A 21992-nucleotide genomic window follows, 5' to 3' on the forward strand; every position below is an offset into this window, starting at 1 on the left:
ACCCTCAAATTTAATAATTGATAAAATGTAACAACACTTTAAAAGAAACAATTGACAAAAATTCAGAAAAGATGAATAATATGAATAGGCCATTGTCTACTAAATAAATGGAATCAATTAATAACCTTCCAAAAAAAATAAGGGACCTAGATACATTTACTAGTGAATTTTATCATAAAGTCAAGGGACAAACAATATTAATTTTTTATAATCTGATTTGAGAAATAGAAGCAGAGGCAACATTTCCTAATTCATTCCATGAGGCTATCAATGACCTAATACCATAGCCAGACAAATAAATTACAAGAGAAAAAGAAAAAAAGAAAACAAATTTACAATATCTCTCATGGACATAGTTGCAAATATCCTCAACAAAATATTAGCAAATCAAATTCAATGATTTATTTTTAAAGTATATAGGGTGTCCCCAAAATGTATACACACACTTTGAATAATTATAAAGGCAGTGTTTATTAAAATACTTTCATTTTCAAAATTGAGCTATTAGCTGTTAAATTGTGTATACATTTTTTGGAATACACTATATACTTTCATCAAGTGGCTTTTATTCTGGTTATGTAAGGCTGGTTCATATTCAAAAAATCTATTAACATAATCTATCACATCATTTGGCTAAAGAAGAAACTATTACATAATCATATAGACCTGTGGTTCTCAACCTGTGGGTCGCGACACCTTTGGGGGTCAAACGACCCTTTCACAGGGGTCGCCTAAGACCATCGGAAAACACATATATAATTACATATTGTTTTTGTGATTAATCACTATGCTTTAATTATGTCCAATTTGTAACAATGAAAATACATCCTACATATCAGATATTTGCATTATGATTCATAACAGTAGCAAATTACAGTTATGAAGTAGCAACAAAAATAATTTTATGGTTGGTGGTCACCAAAACATGAGGAACTATATTAAAGGGTCACAGCATTAGGAAGGTTGAGAACCACTAATATAGACGGAGAAAAAGCATTTGACAAAATATAACACCCATTTATTATAAAAACTATCAGAAAACTAGGAATAGAGATTAGCCTCATCAACTTGGACACCTCAAAAATCCTACAACTCACATCATACTTAATGGCAAAAATACTAGAAGTTTACCCACTAAAATCAGAAAAAAGAAAGGACGTCCTCTCTTACCACACATTTACAAGAATGTACTGAAAATCCTACCTAATGCAATGGTACAAGAAAGAAAAGCAAATATAGGGAAGAAGGAAATAAAGCTATCTTTGTTTGCTGATAATATGATTATCAATGTAGACTATCCAAAAGAATTGATACAATACTTATGGAACATTATAATAGTGCTCATAGCAAGGTTGAAGGTACAAGGTTAACATAATTCAATCAGTCTTATGTTCTAGCAATGAGCAGTGGTATTTTAAACAAAAAACACAGCACCATTTATATGACTCTGCCCCAAAAAGAAATGCTTGGATAAAAATCCAACAAAATACGTACAAAATGAATATGAGAGAAACTGAAAACTTTGATGAAAGAATCTAAATAAATAGTTATTCCTTGTTCTTGGATTTGAAGACTCAATATTGTTTAAAAACTCAGTTAAACTCAAATTTATTTATAGATTTAATATAATCCTAATAAAATTATCAGCAAGTTATTTTGTGGATATTGACAAACTCATTTTAAAGTTTATACAGACAAACAGAAGGCAAAGAATAGCCAGGACAATACTGAAAAAGAACAAAGTCAAAATGCAATTAATATCCAGACAAACTGCATAGCTTCAGTCATGTAGATAGTATAATATTAGTGAAATAACAGATTAAAAAATCAATGCAATGAAATAATGAGCCTAGAACCAGACTTGCACAAATATGTTTAACTAATCTATGATAAGAACAAAGGAAATCCAATGGAAAAATGATTGTCTTTTCTAAAAATAGTGGTGAAACAACTGAATATCCACATGTAAAAACATGAGTGTAGATACAAACCATACACCTTTCATGACAATGAACTCAAAAGAGGTCATAGAATTAAAATGTAAGTGAATAACCATAAAACTTCTAAAAGATAACATATGGAGAACATGATGGATAAAAGCTATGTGACCTTATTTTGGCAATAATCTTTTAGATACAACACAAAAGCACAATCCATGGAAGGAAAATTTGCTAAATTGGAATTCATTAAAATGTAGAACTTCTGTTCTGTGAAATACACTGTTAACAGAATTAAAATATAAGCCAAAACTGGCAGAAAAATATTTGCAAATCACATATCTGATGAAGTAATTGTATCCAAACTAAACTAAGAATGGTTAAAACTCAAAAATAAAAAAAAATAAAGAACTCAGCCCTGGCCGGGTGGGTGAGCTGCTTGAGTGTCCCCATCCTGCGCTCCAAAAAGATGCAGGTTTGATTTTAGTCAAGGCACAAACTTGTGTTGTGGGTTAGATAGCCAGTTGGGCACATATAGGAGGCAACCAATGGATGGTTCTCTTTTACACTGACCTATCTCTCTCTCTCTTTCTCTCTCTAAGAATCAATAAAACATATTATTGGGTGAAGATTAAAAAAGAAAATAGCCCTAGCTGACATGTCTTAGTAGTTAGAACTCAGTCATACACTGAAGGGTTGCAGGTTCAATTCCTGGTCAAGGGCAGATACCTGGGCTGCAGGTTTGATTCCCTGCCCCTGTCAGGGGGTGCACAGGAGGTATCCAATTTATGTGTCTTTCTCACAGATCTCTCTCTCTCTCTCTCTCTCTCTCTCTCTCTCTCTCTCTCTCTCTCTCTCTTTCTCTCTCCCTCCTCTTTCCTTTCTCCCTTCCATTTTCTCTAAAAATGAATGGAAAAAATATTCTCAGGTGAGGATCAACAAACAACAAAAAAAGTAAGTAACCCAATTAAAAAGTGGGGATTATCTGAACAGACACCTCACCAAAGAAAATGTGCAGATGTGAAATAAGCATTGAAAAAGATGCTAACCATCATATGTCAATAGAGAATTGGAAAATAAAACTATAGTGATATTTTAGGAAATATCATTAGGAAACTATTAAAATGGCTAAAATCCAAAACACAGACAGAACCTAATGCTAACAAGGATTTGGAGCAATAAGAACTCGCATGTATTGCTGCGGGAACGAAAAAGGTACAACTAATTTGGAAGACAGTTCAACAATTTCTTATAGAGCTAAGCATAATTTTAGCACACAACCAAGAAACCAGTCTCCTGCACATTTACTCAAGTAAGTTGAAAACATTCAGAAAAAAATCAGACAAAATGTATTATTTATAATGACCAAAAACCAAAATAAGAAGTTCGCTAATAGGTGAATTGATAAGCAAAATGTAGTAGGTATATACAATGGAATATTATTCACTTACTTAAAAAAGACATCAAGTTACAAAGTACATAGAGGTACTTAAATATGTATTGCTCAGTGGAAGAAGCCAGTCTTAAAAGCCTATATATTACACAATCCTAACTACATGGAATTTTGACAAAGGTAAAACTATTGAGAAAGTAAAATATCCGTGGTTGCCATGGGCTGGGTGGCAAAAGGGAAAGATAAACAGTGAGACACAGGAGCATTAGGATAGTGAAACTATTCTATATAATGCTGTCATGGTGCACTCTAATGATGGATATATGGCATTATGAATTTAGCTAAAACAAATAATTGTACAGCACGAAATATGAGCCATAATGTAACCTATAGACTTAGTAATAACTATGTATCAAAATTGATTAATCAATTGTAGCAAATGTAACACATCAAAGCAATAGAGAAAATTCTGGATGGAGAAGAGGGAATATATAAGAACTCTTTCCTCTCTTCAATATTTTGGCAAACTTACAACTCCTCAAAGAATTAAAGTCTACTAATTTAAAAATTGCTTCTCTATGGTTATGCTAATGTTTAATACATATATATATGTATATACATATAAATATATATATAAATGTAATATGCAAATTAGCCAGAACACCGTAACAGTCACAACTGGCTCAGGAAGAGGTTGCACGCAGATGGGTCCAGAGTGGAGACACAACACACAGGGGGCCCACCCTTGCTGGAAGATAGCACACCAGCAGTCCCACCTCTGCAGGTGAGCTGAAGAGGAAACACCTTTTCTAACCGCTCACTGGCTAAGCTCCCTGTATGCCACTAGCAGTGTTCTTCGTAACTTGGGTAATAAGAATCCAAGAAGGTGATCTAGCATTTTTCCACCTCACTCCTGGATGAAAAAATGAAGGTCCACTGCTGGAAGGGTAAAGAAATGTCATATCCTGCCCTAGCCAGTTTGGCTCAATGGATAGAGCCTTGGCCTGCTGACCACAGAGTCCGGGTTTGATTCTGATCAAGGGCATGTATCTAGGTTGCAGACTCCTCCCTGGCTGGTGCCCAGGTCAGGGCTCATGCAGGAGGCAACCAATAAAAGTGTCCCTCTCACATTGATGTTTCTCTCTATCTTTCCCTCTCTCTTCCATGCTCTCTAAAAATCAATGGAAAAATATCCTCCGGTAAGGATAAAAAACAAAGAAAGAAAGAAATGTCATGTCCTATGAAAGAGACATCTTGAAAATGCCTAAAGAAAGTTGTCATTTTTTTGTGGTGAAGGGACTGGAGTTCTTGATGATGAAAACACCTTGGTGGCTGCAGCAGCCAGCAGTGGCAGCAACAGTGGGTTGATGGGGGTGGTGCCTTCCCCTGATCAGCTGGTCACCTCCAGCAGAGGGAGGCCAGACTGTGGCTTAGGCCCACTCCCTAAGCCATCAGTAGGACATCCCCTGAGGGCTCCCGGACTGTGAGAGGGGGCAGGCTGGGCTGAGGGACCCCCTCCCCCAGGGCACAAATTTCATGCACTGGGCCTCTAGTTGTAATATAAAAACAGAAATAATAATTAAACTGTAAACTCCTGACCATAAGGTTTGTCATCACTGCCATTCATTAAACACTAAATTGTTATAAAATTTTGTAACTGAAAACTAGAGAACTACTATGAATTATCAGCATCTTAAGAAAATGAACTATTTACTATTATTTTTATTCATTTCTCAAATTTTCTACCATTTTACTAAGTTACTTTTATTGACCAAAGTGAGGAAGAGATTAAGATACAGTTATCTCTAACTTTAGTCCAAAACTAAAACTTAAAAAAAAAGTATTCAGAATTTATAAGCAGGATAGTCCATAAAAGCAATGCTATTTTATCTTTCATGCAGGCTAATTGAAGAGAAAGGTTAAATAGTTATAGAATATTTCAAGCCAACAATAATTAGTTTATTTTTTGCTTTCTTTCTTAATTCTAAATCAGTAAGAACATATATTGCCCTAATAAATAATATAAGAGTACTATAAAACTTCTTTGTGTCTGTTACAGGAATATTTTATTTAGTTACAATAAAATATAGGTGTCAAAGGGAGGGGCAGAAGAAGTGGTAGTTGCAGTGGCAAAAAAGGTAGGGTTTGTTGGTAAGAAGCAAAGATTCTAGAATAATCTATCAGATCATATGGCTGAAGAGAATTGAGTCTGCAGAAAACTTAAAGAGATACAAAATTAAGTACAACATATTGAAGCAAGTATTGGCAGAGAGATTGTTTAAATGTCTCCATCATCAACAATGAAACAAAATGCCTTTACTAAAAAATAGTTTTTGTATTTTTCAAAACATTTATGCATATTACTACTGTAATAATTGCATTTACTATACAATAGTTTTATTGTAAACTAGAGGCTCAGTGCACAAAATACCTGCACGGGTAGGGTCCCTAGCAGCTGCTGGCTGTGAGCCGGGGCCTCCCTTCCTCCAGCTGCCTGCCGCCACCACCAGCACTGGCCTCCCTTTGCACCTGCCTTGGCTTCCCACTCACCTGCTCCACCATCCCGCCATGGCCCCGCTCTCTTTGGGGCCTGTTGAGGCTGGCAGCACCTCCACTGCCACCTGCTGCCAGCACCTTGTCACCGACACATGCCGTGTTCTGTGCCACCCTCCTGGTGGTCAGTGCATGTCTAACTCCTGCCAGTGGGGGCAATTTGCATATTAGACTTTTATTATATAGGATTTGCCTGTTGAACTTCTACATTTACATACAAATAAAACTGTGAAGACTAAAAAAATAAAATATATTTATTGTATATTCTAATTATCTATGATAAAAGATTTTAGTTTGTTCTTAATGTTAAACTTTTTAGCTTTACTTTTATTTTCTTTGACCTTTTATATAAGATGGGACTTTAGTGTCTCAAATCAAGTTATGTTCATCAACTAAAATCAGATTATGTCTCACTGAAAGAAATATGATTGATGTAATATGACAAGGGCAGCCAAATATGACACATCAGTTTCAAAATATGAAATGCTTCTGTGGATAAAAACAAAAATAAAATAGTCTTTTTTTAAGGGCTTAGAGAAAATACATTTAGACCTCACAATAAAAGCAAAGATGCCATTAGACTTTATTAATTACCACACTCATTAGCAAATAAATTTCACATTTCCTAAAATATATAGCAAGTATGAAAAATGACAAGTGATTCTCATTAAAATGAATTTAATCTAAGTTCCATTTTTAAGGAAAATGTTAGAAAATAAATTGAAAGAAAATGATTTTAACTACAAAACAAATTACCAATTAGAAAGTATTTTTAATTAAGTATATTCTGAGTAAAATCCTCATATTGACTTGATTATGAATATCACCCATTCTGATATGTTCATGAATTATATACTAAGATTAATATTTGTAGAAATTATGAAAACATTTGAAGGACAAATAATACTACATTTTCATTTTTTTCTTTCTTTTTTTTTTAATCCTCACTTGAGGATATTTCTTCCATTGATTTTTAGGAGAGTGAAAGGCAGGGAGGTGAGGGGAAAGAGAGAGAGAGAGAGAGAGAGAGAGAGAGCAACATTGATGTGATAAAGACACATCTACTGGTTGCCTCCCTCATGCACTCTGACTGGGGCCGGGGATAGAACCATAATGGAGGAACATGCCCCTGACCAGGAATAGAACCTGTAACCCTACAGTCCATGGGCTGAGCAAAACCCATAATAGGGCAATAATAGATTTTTAAAGTATTATATTCACAACAAATGAGTGAGATCATGTGATACTTATCTTTCACTGACTGGCTTATTTCTCTTAGCATAATGCTCTCCAGGTCCTTCAATGCTGTTGCAAATGGTAAGAATTCCTTCTTTTTTTACAGCAGCATAGTTTTCCATTGTGTAGATATACCATAGTTTTCTAATCCACTCATCTGCTGATGGGCACTTAGGCTGTTTCCAGATCTTACCTATGGTGAATTGTGCTGCTATGAACAAAGGGGTGCATATGTCCTTTCTGATTGGTGTTTCTGATTTCTTAGGATATATTTCTAGAAGTGGGATTACTGGGTCAAATGGGAGTTCATTTTTAATTTTTTGAGGAAACTCCATATTGTTTTCCACAGTGGCTACACCAGTCTGCATTCACACCAGCAGTGCAAGAGGGTTCCTTTTTCTTCACATTCTCGCCAGCACTTGCCATTAGTTGATTTGTTGATGATATCCATTCAGACAGGTGTGAGATGGTACCTCATTATCGTTTTGATTTGTATCTCTCAGATGATTAGTGACTTTGAACATGTTTTCATATGTCTTTCGGCCTTCTGTATGTCCTCTTTTGAAAGGGGTCTATTTAGGTCTGTTGCCCATTTTTTTATTGGATTACTTATCTTCCTTTTGTTAAGTTGTATGAGTTCCCTATAAATGTTGGATATTAAACCCTTATCGGTGATAACATTGGCAAATATGTTCTCCCATGCACTGGGCTCTCTTATTGTTTTGTTGATGGTTTCTTTGCTGTGCAAAAGCTTTTTATTTTGATGTAGTCCCATTTGTTTATTTTCTCTTTAGTTTCCATTGTCCTAGGAGCTATACAGGTAAAGATATTGCTACAACATATGTCTGATATTTTGCTTCCAATGGATTTTTCTAAGACTTTTATGGTTTCCTGTCTTACATTTAAGTCCTTTATCTATTTTGAGTTTGTTTTTGTGTATGGTGTAAGCTGGTGGTGTAGTTTCATTTTTTTGCATGTATCTGTCCAATTTTTACACCACCATTTATTGAAGAGACTGTCTTGACTTCATTGTATGCTCTTGCCTCCTTTGTCAAATATTAATTGAGCCTAATGGCTTGGGTCTATTTCTGGGTTCTCTGTTCTGTTCCATTGGTCTATATGTCTGTTCTTGTGCCAGTACCAGGCAGTTTTGAGAACAGTTACCTTGGAAAACTGAAGTGGACCTTGAAGACATTATGCTAAGTGAAATAAGTCAGTCAGAAAAAGCTAAGAACTATGTGATTTCACTCATATGTGGGATATAAAAGTGAAACTGGTGAATACAAACATCAGTGTGGTGATTGCCAGAGGTGGGGAGAGGGGTTTCTAATATAAAGTGACAGGAGAAGATTTGACTTTGGTTGATAGGCACACAGTGCAATATACATATCTTGTAACATAGAAACCCACCCTGAGACCTGTATGTTCATGTTAACCAATGTCACTGCAATCAATTTAATAAATCAATATTAAAAAACAAGAAGAAGAAGAAGACAAGAAAACAAAGAGTCCTTGAGAAATCATTTGGTCCAGATGCCCAAGTCTGCTAGGGCTATACTCAAAATATCCCCAAATTGAGTGAGTACTTTTTTTTTTCTTTTTAACTTCTAGAGAATGGAAATTAAGAACCTACACTAGACAGACATTTCCATAACTCATATCTGATAAAATCAAAAGGTTTTTACTCAAGCTTAGTCCTCCAACATGGGGATACAAAGGAAAATAACATGATGGTTTTAAAAATAACAGCTTTTTATGTACTTTTGAATACATCTCTATGTAAGAAAGAAGACATAAGAATGCTCAAAATACACAATCTGAAAAAATATTCTAATTATTATATTTTATTTTAAAATATATATGTGTACATATATATGTATTTGTGTATACCTTTCCTCATTATTCTAAATTTTATCTTTTCCTTCATCCCCCTCTCTGGCTCAAACACACTACATATTTGAAATATATTAGAATGTAAGCTTTAGTTAATTAATTTGCACAAGCAAAAATATTTCACATAAAGAATTTCTAGGAAGGTGACTTGACCATTCTTATATAGATAGCTAACTATGCTGATTCCAACATTTACTGTTTTTAAAAAATTGAAGGTATTTTCATTATAAGAAGAAGCAATCAGGATCTAAGTTATATAAACTAACACACTGATATCTTTTTAAAAATATGTGTGTGATCACATTGATTTCATAGCATTAGGTATAGGATATTTTGAATTATTCATGCACAAAGAATTATATTTTCACTGTATATGTGTGTGTGTGTATATATATATATATATATATATATATATATATATACAGCCACAAAAGAGAGTCTAACTATAATCTACAATACCTGGCACCTATGACTATGCTTCAGTGATTTTTAGAAATGTAAAGAAATGAATAAATGCAACCATATATATATTGTTAGATTATAATTGAGAAGGCATAAAGGTAACATGAGACAGAAAACAATGCCCTTTTGTAATAATCCAAAGTTGATGCATGTATGTTCTCATGCTGTGCTGAATAAAATAGAAGATAAAGACATTAAATCTGTATTGTAATGATGTTTTATTTTCTCTTTTGTAGAAGATTACTATAATACATTCAACCAGCTGACTTTTCAAAAATTCTCTCTATAACAGTAATAATAATAATGACACTACAATTTTATAGGGTATTTGTCTTCCAATATGCCCAGTGTTTATGTGTTCATTGCCTCATTCATTTTAGCAACGTTCCTGTGAAGAAAGTGAGGTCAGGCATTATCTTCTTCATTTGCCATACATGTAAAGGCAGCAAAATGAAGCTAAACAACTTATTGGGTCATTTGCAGAACTTAAGTCAGAATCTGGATTTTCTGAATCTCATTATTTTCTACTTTCAAAGAATTAGTCACTTCATTCATGTATCCTGCTAGCAGGTTGCTATATTGTGCAAATAATGGACACCAGGTAAATTAGAATTTCATATACAAAATAAACATTTATTTAGTAAAGGTGTACCTTTGCAATATTTGGGACATACTTATACAGAAAAATAAAAGCTTATGTGAAATTACTGTGGTTTTTTTTTTCTGGAAATTCTACCTGGTAACCAGAACTAAAATGTGATAACAACTACATGATTGAACTAGTAACACAGAAAGAAGAGATGAATTGGAATATACCCAAACTGAGAATGTTTGTCCTATGAAAATACTACCAAAACATGAAAAAAAAAATCTACACAATGGGAGAAAATATTTGCAAATCCCATATACAGTGAAGTAGTTTTATCCATAATGTATAAAGAACTCTTACAACTTAATTATATAATGATATAAAAGGCTATTTAATATTTGGGATCAAATTATTTTTAAAATAACTTTATTTTATTAAATAATTTATTTTTAATAACAGCTTTATTCAAATAGCTCACATATTCTAAAATGTACTATTTTAAAGTGTACAATTCAGTATATTCTAGTATATTCACAGAGTGGTTCAACCATCACCACTATCTAATTTCAGAAAATTATAAACATTTTAATAGTTATTTCTCCAAAGATATTTAAGGACCAATAACATCTGTAAAGATGGCCAATGTCATTGGTTCTTAAGAAATTTCAAACCAAACCACATGAGATACCACTTCACACCCACAAGAATAGATATAATTTTTAATAAAGAAAATAGGTATTGGCAAAATGTGCAAAAATTAGAACACTAATGCATTGCTAATTGGACTGTAAAATGGTACAGCACTATGTAAATTTCTTGACAGTTCATACATGTTAAACATAAAGTTATCATATGACCCATTAACTCCAGTCCTGTTTATATACCCATGGAAAATGAAAATATATGTCCACAAAGTACTTTTACTTGTATGCCCATAGATATCTTATTCAAACTAGCCAAGAATTGGAAACAATCTGAATGTCCATTAGTTGATGGATAAAGACAATGGCATATCACTTGGCAATAAAAAGAATACCATACTGATAAAAACCTAGAAAATATGGTAATATGGGCCAGTTACGGAAGACTCCATGTTATGTACATTTATTCGTGTGAAATGTCAAGAACAGGCAATATATACATGCAGGAAGACGATGAGCTGCTGTCCAGGACTTGAGCATGGGGAGATGGGAAAGGAAATGACTGTTAAGGGTCATGAGTTTTTTTCTCGAGGTGATCAAAATGTTTAAACTTCAACTGTAGTGATGGTTTCACAACTCTGTGGATATACTAAAATCATTGAATTAAACATTATAAGTGGGTCAATTTTATAAGATGTGAACTATAATTGAATATAAATGAGGGGAACAACTTTTAAAAAGAGCCAAATGATATTTAAACAAAGAATATACAGGATACTTTCTCTAACTTTGACAAGAACAATTAAGTTGTAATAAATTTTGATCCCTGATTATCATAAAGAATACCCCTGGTATCATAAAGAATTGAAGAGAGAAGCACACATATGTTGATGGATATATAGAAGGATAGATAGACTGATATAAATGTGATTGAACAAGAATAATAAAACTAGAGGCCCAATGCACGAAATTCATGCAAAGGGCTCAGCTCTCACAGCCACAGTGGCTTGCCTTGTTCCTTGTAGCCCTCACTTTGTCTGGAAGGTGGCCCGGAAGGTCATTAGGCTGTCTGGTCTAATTAGCATATTATACTTTTATTATTATAGATGTTATTGTAGAATCTAAATAGTTGATATATTAGTGTCTACTATAAAATTCTTTCAACTGTATTGTATTTTAAAAATTATTATAATGAAAATAATTTTTATAAAGATATTAACAAACATTTAAGAGAGGGTTTTCACAGTGGTTCTGTTCACCTTTCTAATAATATTGACAAATGAAATATTATTTGGGGATATTTTGAGAGACTGAATCTGTGTAGCTATTTTTTAAACTTGTTTTATAAACTTAGTAAGTTATTCTATTTTTGAGTTGGATGATCATACTTTTCAATTGGTTTCATTTTTTTTCCATATAGGTCCAGCATATTTATAATAATGCTATCTTTTATTTTAATTTTAAGCATTTAATTTAAAATCTTATAAAGCAAGGAGTTAGAATTACATGGATGCTGAGAATCCACCCATTCTTTTTTTTTCATATCTGAATAATTTTGTTTATTTGTTTGTTTGTTTTTCTAAAGAAGATATATACATACCCATGGACTCAGACAATAGTTTGGTAAAGGACAAGGGAGGAGGAGGTGGGGATGGGTGGAGGTGGGCCAAGAAGAGGAAAAAGAGGAACACCTGCAATAATGTCAACATTAAAAATGTTAATAAAGCCGAAGCCGGTTTGGCTCAGTGGATAGAGCGTCGGCCTGCGGACTGAAAGGTCCCAGGTTCAATTCCGGTCAAGGGCATGTACCTGGGTTGCAGGCACATCCCCAGTAGGAGATGTGCAGGAGGCAGCTGATCGATGTTTCTCTCTCATCGATGTTTCTGACTCTCTGTCTCTCTCCCTTCCTCTCTGTAAAAAATCAATAAAATATATTTTAAAAAAATGTTAATAAAAAGGAATCCACCTATTGTTAACATTAATGTTTACAATTAATTTTCATTCTTTATAATTTCAAATGCTGAAGACACAATCTATTGTCTATTTCATCCAGTATGAATTAAAATTTTGTATTGTTTGGTCTTTGAATAAATTCAAATTTAATTGATATAATGCTTTAAAACACTTATGTATTCAATTTTATATTGAACTAGTATTTATTTTTTAGTTAAAGTAGTGTAAATACAACAATATGAAATAATAACTGGTTACAAGATGTATATTTCAGTTGAAATGGACAAATAAAAATATATGGTTCTATGACACACATTATTAATGAAGAGAATTGTGAAATATGAGCAGTATGTTGAATTGCATCTCCCAAAAAGATATGTGGAAGTCCTGACCCTGACACCTGTGAATATGACCTTATTTAGAAGCAGGGCCATTGCAAATGCAATCAGTTAAAGTAAGATGAGGTTGTACCAGATTAGTGTTGAACCTAAATCATATATAACTTGTGTTCTTATAAGTAGAGGAGAAACACAGAGACACATAGGAGATAACATCATGTAAAGACTGAGGTAGAAATTGTAGTGATGTGTCTACAAGCCTAAGAATACCAAATATTTCCAGCAACCATCAGAGACTAGGAGAGAGGCTTTGAACAGATACCCCTCAGAACCCAGGGGAATTAACCCTGGCAGCATCTTGATTTCAGAATTCTAGCATTCAGACAGTGTTAATTTGTTATAGTATCCCTAAGAAACTAAATAAATACACACATGAATATATACATATACATGTATATGGTTATATATAATATTAAAATAACATATGTGATTGCATATACATAATGATATATGCATATATACATACAAACATCCTATCTAATAATAGACAAACATGGTAATTAACTGTAACTTCGCTACCCTTCCCATTGGCTAATCAGGGAGATATGCAAATTAACTGCCAACTAAGATGGCGGTTAACCGCCAACAAAGATGACAGCTAATTTGCATACGTAGACACAATGATGGGAGGCAAAAGGGGAAGAATGGAAGAAGCCGCCTGCCAGTGTCAGAACCCAGGTGGCAGCCAAGAGCCGAAGAACTGGGCCATCTTTGCCAGCCCTGGGCCAGTAATCAGAGAAGCCGGGGGATGTCCGCCTCTTCCTTGCCCAGCTGGGCTTCTCAGATCACCTATCACCAGTGATCGGAGAACACCCAGAGACGGGGCGAGAGGCCAGGCTGCATCCCTGCCTGGGGACATGATCTGGTCCTGGGGAGACGCAGCCAGGCCCCAGAAGGAGACCCAGGGGCCGGGGAACACGATCCGGTGCCTGGGCGGCGGCGCAGCCAGGCCCCAGAAGGAGACCCAGGGGCCGGGGCTGTGTCACCACCAGGGCACATGATCCAGTCCCTGGGGCGACGCAACCAGGCCCCAGAAGGAGACCCAGAGGCTGGGGAACACGATCCGGTGCCTGGGCGGCGGCGCAGCCAGGCCCCAGAAGGAGACCAGGGGCCAGGGCTGTGTCGCCACAGGAGCACGTGATCCATCCCGGGGGTGATGCAGCCAGGGCCCAGAAGGAGACCCAGGGACCGGGTCCTGGAGTAGGTAGAAAGGAGAATTGGTGGAATCATATTTTCTTTTCATTAGCCGGAAAATGGAGATTTAGAAAGTTTAGAATCTTGACCTGACTGAAAAGAAGTAAGAAATGGTGAACCTTGAAAGTGACTTCAGTTTTTCTCACTGCACAGAATATAGTCACACACTGTTGCAGTTAAATATTTTACTCTTTGTTTTCCCTACATGATCTACAATAATAATCTGCTTCATGTTGATATTTGTAGGGAGTGTCTCTAGAATTAAGCCTTGGATTGACCTGTGGCAGAGCCACAAGCAAGTCCCAGCTTAGAGGGCAGAGCCCTCTTAGCATAATTAAGCTTGATCTTATGGCTGCTCCCTAGATCCTTCCTAGGTAACTAATGGGCTGTGGGAGATGCAGCAAGTGCTGCCAAAACAACTGAAGCTCACAAGAACATTGTAACTATGTTGACCACTACCTTGTTTTCCTCTAACTATAAACTAAAACCTCATCTTGCCAGTTGGATCCCTCTCTGCGGCCTCATCCACATACAGGAGATCCACCGAGCCCCAGCTATATTCTCTTTGTTTGTCTTTTCTTTAATCCTTCACCACCCCTCCTCAGGCTCACCGAACCCTTTGCTGTGCTGGCATGGCACAATATTTAGTGCTGTGTTGCTGACAATTACCTGAAAGAGAAGTTGGGGTGCTTCACTGGGCTGGAAAAAATTTAGCCACATCAGAAAGCAGGTCTACTTAAGCAAGTTTGTTTTATATCTATAAAAGGCTACGTTGACTTGCGCATGTGCAATACATATAAAGCTTTCGCTGGCGCCAATCGCACACGTGTGTTTTGATCTGTCATTGTCGATTGTGAATTTGGTTGATACTTCCATTATAGAGAAAGGACAAATAATGATATTAAAATATTTCTTTTAATTAATTTCCTTTCAATGTGCAAGGATCCATGCACTGGACCACTAGTTTTATATAAACCATATTCCTTAGATATATAGAAAAAACATATTTACATCCAACTTAATTTTTAAATTACTGAAATCCAGATTTATTTTCCGTTTTTATGCACCCTCAACCATTTTTATGATTTTTTTTAAAAAACGGCCTGTCATTTCAAAATAATATGGCTAAAATATATTTGCAATAAGTATTTTCCATTGTATTGAAATTAATGACTTTAGCTTTCAGAGAATATTTTATAAATAGGTATGTAGTATAGAATGCTAAATAACTAATAAATTGGATTATTTAATTTGCAAGCAAGATCAAATTTCTTAATTTCTTAATATAATTCCATCATGTCTTATAGATATTTATATATCAATACTCAAACATACACTATAGATAGTATCTCTCTATGTATTTGTGCATGCATGTGTATGTATGAATATATATGTGTATGTTTGTGATATATATGCATGTTTGTAATGTCCATCTAAATGTTTCTTTTTTCTCAATGGACTCATTTATTTCAAGACGTTGGCAATTGATTACTACTAAAATAGCTTTAGACCATTGTTAGAAAATTGTTTTTTAATGTTTAATAATTTATCCTCCAATTACAACTTTTCTAAATATATTTCTTAAAAGTAGAGACTGGAGGAACTAGTCAGGAAGATGGAAATCCATAGGTATCAGGTTAAAACTAATCATAAGCAAACTGTGAATTGATGTTAAGTTATACACCAGGCCAGCTTTAAAAATGATTATCAAACTGTGTAAGGATAACTGAAACCAGTAACAGAGTAAACACTGCGTTAGGATAATAAGGTGCTGACAGGGCAAATGCCTTCCAGCTGAATCATTTTCCATTCCGGGAAGATTTTGCAATGGAGAATTACGCATTATCTACCCCAGGGTTACTCAGTCAGAATGTATTTCTACAGATGAGCTTGCTGATATGACACAGAAACGCACAGCGATAAGTCTTACAGAGTCCCAGTGCTTGCAGGCATGCGCCTTGCACATTGAGCAGACTTGGTCAATGCTACATCCTCAGTTTGCTCTAGACAACAACAAATAGAAAACACCATGCAGCTGTAGAACAATACCTGATGGGAAAATAAGCCAAGCATTATACTTTGGTGTCTTATGACACTATTGAGAAATGAATCCCTTAGGGGTACTGTGGAGAAATTCATAAATATGTAAAACAGTTAAGTCTTAGGAAAGTATATTACTTTGTAGGATTAGATTCAGAAATGGGCAAGCTATAGCTTTCTTATATATAAGGGCTTTGTGGCTGGAAATAAGATTTTTGATAAATAGCTCACACATAATGGCAAATGACAAATCAGGAGATTTATAATCTATGAATTGGCATTTAGTCAGTGTACTTCTAACGTTGGTTATTATCAGTTCATCCAAAGCTGATGAGCTAAGAATTTTTATTTTCTTCAGTTAGTCTAAAATGAAAAGAGAATTCTACTTATTTATGTGGAGTTGTTCATTTGGAAGATATGTTGAATTTTTAATCCTAGGCTAATTTCCCCAGCTTTCAGTACACAAAGAACACCCTTGCTCTAGTCTGTAGTACACATGTTCCCAGACAAGCCTGAAAATTCCAGCTTTAATTCAAGCAAAACATATATCAGATGATTATTTATTCTACTGCTTCAAATTGTATTAAATATTCCAAAGTGAAATGTAAATGGTTTTTAATAATTTGTTTTTAGAATTATTCATACCCTCAAATCTATGCACAGATAAGAAAGATTTACCCATATCCATGGACATAATTCCTTTTTATTATACATTTCTGAAAATAAACTCTCTTGAACCATAAAACAGCACAATAAATGCATCTGCAATGCTTTATCTATTCAACTATGTTATATTCATCAAGTTGGGCATAGTACTTGCAGTAGGTATCATATTGCTTTGAGGATAATGGGAACTCAAAAAGCCTTGGCCTAATTATTCAAGTTAGGCACACAGAAATGCATTTGAGAAAATTGATAAAGTTGTTGATTATTTATATAAATAAACACATGTGATGTTTGTGGTGTATTATGCAGAAGTGATGATACAACAGATAATAATTAAATCTAAATGCCAAAGGATTCTTTACAAATTCCTTTATAATAAGCCAAGGAGAGGAAGCAGTGCATGAGTTTCTTATTGTTGTTTTAAAGATAAGGTCTATGACTTTACCAGAGGCCTGGTGCATGAAATTCATGCACTTGGGGGTTGTCCCTCAGCCCAGCCTGCACCCTCTCCAATCTGGGACCCCTTGGGGGATGTCTGACTGCCAGACATCCCTCTCACAATCCAGGACTGTTGGCTCCCAACTGCACAACTGCCTGCCAGCCTGATCACACCTAACTGCTCCCCTGCCAGCCTGATCGATGCTTAACTACTCCCCTGCCAGCCCCATAACCCCCAACTGCCCTCCCCTGCAGACCCAGTCCCTCAAACCTCCCTTCCCTGCCAGCCTGGTTGCCCCTAACTGCCCTCCCCTGCAGGCCTAGTCACCCCTAACTGCCCTCCCCTACAGCCTGGTCCCCCCCCACAACTGCCCTCCCCTGCAGGCCTAGTCGCCCCTAACTTCCCTCCCCTGCTGGCCTGATCAACCACAACTGCCCTCCCCAGCCGCCATCTTTTGGTGTCCATCTTGTCACTACATGGGAGCAGCCATCTTGTATGAGGGTGTGATGGTCAATTTGCATATTACCTCTTTATTATATAGGATAAGTGAGGGAATATATAAATGATTCCAAAATTTTTGGCAACTTACTATTATTTTTTCTCAATAACAACAAAAAGACATTAGAAATTATTGATTTTCTCATATTAAAATCTCTAAAAAAGGGTGCACTGTAAAATTCTGAGATATAAAATATAATTTAGCAGGCCATACATGTCATAAACAAAGATTGAAGTAAATTAATTATTGCCCTCGCTGGTTTGGCTCAGTAGAGTGAAGGCCTGTGGACTTAACGGCCCTGGATTAGATTCCTGTCAAGGGCACATGCCTGAGTTGTGGGCTTAACCCCCAGTGTGGGGTGTGCAGGAGGCAGGTAGTCAATGATTCTTTCTCATCATTGATGTTTCTCTCTCTCTCTCTCTCTCTCTCTCTCTCTCTCTCTCTTTCTCTCTCTCTCTCTCTTTCTTCCTTCCTCTCTGAAATCATTAAAATACATTTTTTAAAAAGTCAATTAATTATTAAAATATAATTACAAATATCAATATAATAATGTAAATAGACAAACAATAAAAGATGATGAGAGTGTGTTTAAGAATTTGAATATTAATAAACTCTGGGGAACATCATCAATGTTTAAATTAAAACTGTATGATAAAATAATGTGTCAAACACTTGGAAATCTTACTGAAACTTCTGGAGAAATGATACATGAATATTTGTGACAGATGATGTTTACATTTTGATCAAGTCTCCTCAGATGCTCCACAGATCCTGTCCTTCCAGATACATAGCAGATCTGTACTTTTCTACTTTCTTGCAAGTAGGAGGGGCCATGTGACTAGCTCTGGCCAATAGATTGTAAGAGTTATGGTGATGGTACAGTGATGCTAAGAGTTTCTGGGCCAGAGCAGTTAATTGATGGTTAAGACTTTCAAGCAGGTTCCTCAGCATTTGTGATAATAAAACGGCCAGGTCTTCCAGACAATTCAGCTACATGGTAATAGGTCTCCCTCAGGCAGCATCTGGAAGTGACCATGTGGTCTATAATTATTTACCAAACCCATGCTAGATTCATAGAATAAAGGACGACTAAAATTTCATTGTATTTAACCAGTAACATTAGTGGGTTGTTGGTTACCACACAATAATCTAGGCTAACCTGACTAATCCACAAGCAGTATGTAACTGCAATGAGTCCAGTCCACCTTCAGGTAGAGCCTATGCTTAGACATATATTCCTTAAGTATTGAACAATTAAAATTAATAAGAGTCCAGCATTATTTGATGGTATCCTGTCATCCCATACAACAGTATTATGAAGCATGGCTATTTAAAGTAATTAAAGAGCTCTGGCCAGTGTGGTTCAGTTGGTTGAGTATAGTCCCATGCAGCAGAGGTAGCTGGTTCTATTCTCAGTCTGGGCACATGGCTGGGTTAAGGGTTCAAGCCTGAGCGGGAGAGGTGTAGGAGGCAGCCCATCAGTGTTTCTCCCATATCAATGTCTATCTCTCCTATTTTCTTCTCTCTCTAAAATCAATAAAAATATATTTAAAAATAAAGTAATTAAAGTCACTAACCAGATAATTAGGTATTTATAACACCTAAAACATTCAGAAAAGAAATATACACACACAATTTTTAAAAATTAATACATGCTGTATTCTTCATTCTGTCTGCTCATCTAAAATAATCAAGAAAAAACAGGATTAAATGATTTAATAGATGTAGCATTTATAAATATTTATTCCTATGTAACATAAATATAAATGTGTGTGTGTGTGTGTGTGTGTGTGTGTGTGTGTCCTGCTCTCACCAATATCAATTTCATAGCAAAAAACTTGGAACAATAAGCTGAAAAATTCATATTACCTTGAAGAATTTGTACAAGGAGAGAGAAATTATTTAGAACTAGAAAGAGACATGAAGGTCATTTCTTCATACACACGTTCAGTGATTGATGGCCTGCATTTGAAGAGTTTCCCTGCAAATGAAGAAAAAAATGTTATAAAGAAATCACAGGAGTGTAATGAATTATGGTGAGAATGTATGGAAACTGTGTAGTCTGGTTCAAGAAAGAATTCATTGGAAAGGGAACCTGAATATAGAAAGTTAGAAATGCCCATAGTATAATCTAGTTTACTGGTGTCCTTGAAGACATATATGTAGGGAATGAGGAAGGGGAAGTTATATAGTTACTTCAAGACCTTGTTGCATATGATAAAATCTCTTAAAGTATTTAGAAGCTAGTAACAGAAATACGTATTTTGCAAATGCTTGCTTATCCTTGGTACTGTCCAGACACTGAGGATCTAACAAGATTGCTTTTGTGCATTAAACTTAATGCCCTAGCAATTGTTTTGTATGTGTTGCCATTCAAATATCAATTATGAACTTAGCATTTTTAAGAAAACATAGAATGTTTTATGTAGTGTAATTCTAAATATTTTAAAGTAATTTTTAAACATTCAAAATACTTATAAAAAGATGTACTAGTTATTGAAGTCAAGCTTATTTAGGGACTATGACAAAACCCAGAAATCTCTGGGTCCAAGAGTTACCACTGCAACAAATTCATATCCAAGTGGCAGTTAGTATGTTTCCCTGTGAGAAAGTGTGTGTATCTGTATGTGCATGTATATAAGTACCTGTGTGTGTTGGGGTGTAACATATAGAAATAATTTACAACATATTATTTTATCTTAGCAATTGTCAGTTTTAACACATTTGTGTGAAATATGGAAGACTTCGATAAACTGTTGGCAGGTCACAGCAGGAAAAAGTCACAACCTATTTTCCTAGCTCTAATTAATAAAAATAAAATTTACCTTTAATGAGGAGAACAATATTTTTAAAGCATCCCCTGGCCCTTTTATTTCTTTTGGAATAAAGATATTGCACAACTACATACATTTATGTTTGTGAAAAGAATAAAGTTAAGAAAACGAAAGAATTTGTTAAAGGCAATAGCAAACAAAGTATACAAATGTTTCCTCCCCTGAAAAAAATGGTAATATTTAATTTACCTAGAAAGGCAAATGAGCAAATACAAAGGTGAGTCAGAAGTAAATGCCTACCAAAGTAAAAAATTCAAATTGGGTTCTTTGCCTAAGTGAAGACCTACTGAAGTTTAACAACAACTTGGTCAGTTTAACACAGATCTTTTATATACTTTGACATTTATCTAATAATGGATACTTAAAAGAATAGGACTTTTTCTTAAATGTGCATTGTGCAATGATAAAAACCAACATATCAAAGAATCTATATTAGGGAAACTGAAATCTAAAGATAATGTCAACCCTACTAGATGGCTGAGAGGTCAGATGCACTAGGACTCCAGGCTCCGGAATTGACCCCAGGACACTGGGCTCTCTAATTCCTAACCTTCAAATGGGGAATCAACTTTCTATTCAGGATGGGAGTTCCCTGGCCATTATTTTGGCTAACTGGGCACAATTAACCCTCAGACCTTTAAAAAAAAAAGATTAATTGTAATCAGGTCTGACCACAATATAAGCTCCCTGATGGAGAGTCATGGCCTCAAAACGGGAGCATTAATCACAAGATCATGCTTCAGTTGGATATTTTCTGCAAAAGACAGGGCAAAGGGTCAGAAATCCCTTATGTCCAGACTTTTTTCCTACTATGGGAACAGGAGGATCTCTTCTAGAAATATACATTGACTACCCTGGCTGTATTACAGCTAAACAAAGACCCTATCGCACAACCCTGTGCTAAAAGCCACAGAATTCCCCCTGCTACACCCCCATTCCAGTGCCTAAACCTTCTCTCTATCCAGCTCTTGCCTCTATACTCAAAAAAAATGCTCCATCATTGGAGACGGAAAGGTCAAGACCATCACTACCTACTCCTGCCAAGGTCTATCCTCTGGTGAGGCACCAGGAGGAAGAGGCTCATTGTTTGTTCATAGCTCTTCTCACTTATAGAATTAAAACAAATTAAGGCATCAATTAAAAAATGAATTGTAGTTATAACTCAATGTAAATTCAATAGTTGTATTTGGAGTTAAATTATTTTTTAATATATTTTTTATTTATTTTATTTTATTTTATTTTATTTTATTTTATTTTATTTTATT

This window comes from Myotis yumanensis, unplaced genomic scaffold, assembly GCF_028538775.1.
Source record: "Myotis yumanensis isolate MYYU_CA2020_CCGP unplaced genomic scaffold, mMyoYum1.0.hap1 SCAF_3, whole genome shotgun sequence".
NCBI lineage: Eukaryota > Metazoa > Chordata > Mammalia > Chiroptera > Vespertilionidae > Myotis > Myotis yumanensis.